The sequence below is a fragment of the Apodemus sylvaticus genome, chromosome 21 (assembly GCF_947179515.1).
Source record: "Apodemus sylvaticus chromosome 21, mApoSyl1.1, whole genome shotgun sequence".
NCBI lineage: Eukaryota > Metazoa > Chordata > Mammalia > Rodentia > Muridae > Apodemus > Apodemus sylvaticus.
Genome location: NC_067492.1, coordinates 111492 through 112931, shown reverse-complemented (window position 1 = coordinate 112931; position 1440 = coordinate 111492).

The window sequence follows — 1440 nt, the reverse complement described above, 5'->3', positions numbered from 1 at the left end:
CCACATACACATGGAAACTGAACAACACTCTACTCAATGACACCTTGGCCAAAGAAGAAATAAAGAAAGAAATCAAAGACTTTTTAGAATTTAATGAAAATGAAGGCACGAAAACCAAACAACCCTATTAAAAAATGGGGTACAGAGTTAAACAAAGAATTCTCACCTGAAGAACTTCGGATGGCGGAGAAGCATCTTAAAAAATGCTCAACTTCATTAGTCATTAGGGAAATGCAAATCAAAACAACACTAAGATTTCATCTTACACCAGTCAGAATGGCTAAGATTAAAAATTCAGGAGACAGCAGGTGTTGGAGAGGGTGCGGAGAAAGAGGAACACTCCTCCACTGCTGGTGGGGTTGCAAATTGGTACAACCATTCTGGAAGTCAGTCTGGCGGTTCCTCCGAAAACTGGGCACCTCACTTCCAGAAGATCCTGCTATACCGCTCCTGGGCATATACCCAGAGGATTCCCCACCATGTAATAAGGATACATGCTCTACTATGTTCATAGCAGCCCTATTTATAATTGCCAGAGGCTGGAAAGAACCCAGGTATCCCTCAACAGAAGAGTGGATGCAAAAAATGTGGTATATCTACACAATGGAGTACTATTCAGCCATTAGAAACAATGAATTCATGAAATTCTTAGGCAAATGGATGGAGCTAGAGAACATCATACTAAGTGAGGTAACCCAGACTCAAAAGGTGAATCATGGTATGCACTCACTAATAAGTGGTTATTAACCTAGAAAACTGGAATACCCAAAACATAATCCACACATCAAATGAGATACAAGAAGAAAGGAGGAGCGGTCCCTGGTTCTGGAAAGACTCAGTGAAACAGTATTCGGCAAAACCAGAACGGGGAACTGGGAAGGGGTGGGAGGGAGGACAGGGGAAGAGAATGGGGCTTACGGGACTTTCGGGGAGTGGGGGGGGGGCTAGAAAAGGGGAAATCATTTGAAATGTAAATAAATTATATCGAATAAAAAAATTTAAAAAAAAAAAAGAAAGAAAGAAGATGAAGGCACAACATACCCAAATCTATGGGACACAATGAAAGCAATGCTAAGAGGAAAACTCATAGCCCTGAGTGCCTCCAAAAAGAAATGGGAGAGAGCATACACTAGAAGCTTAACAGCACTACTGAAAGCTCTGTAACAAAAGAAGCTAATTCACCCAGGAGGGGTAGAAGACAGGAAATTATCAAACTCAGGGCTGAAATCAATCAAGTGGAAACAAAGAGAACCATACAAAGAATCAAGAAAACAAGGAGCTGGTTCTTTGAGAAAATCAACAAGATAGATAAACCCTTAGCCAGACTAACCAAAGGACACAGAGACAGTATCCAAATTAACAAAATTAGAAATGAAAAGAGAGATATAACAACTGAAACTGAGGAAATTCAAAAAATCATCAGATCCTACTACAAAAACC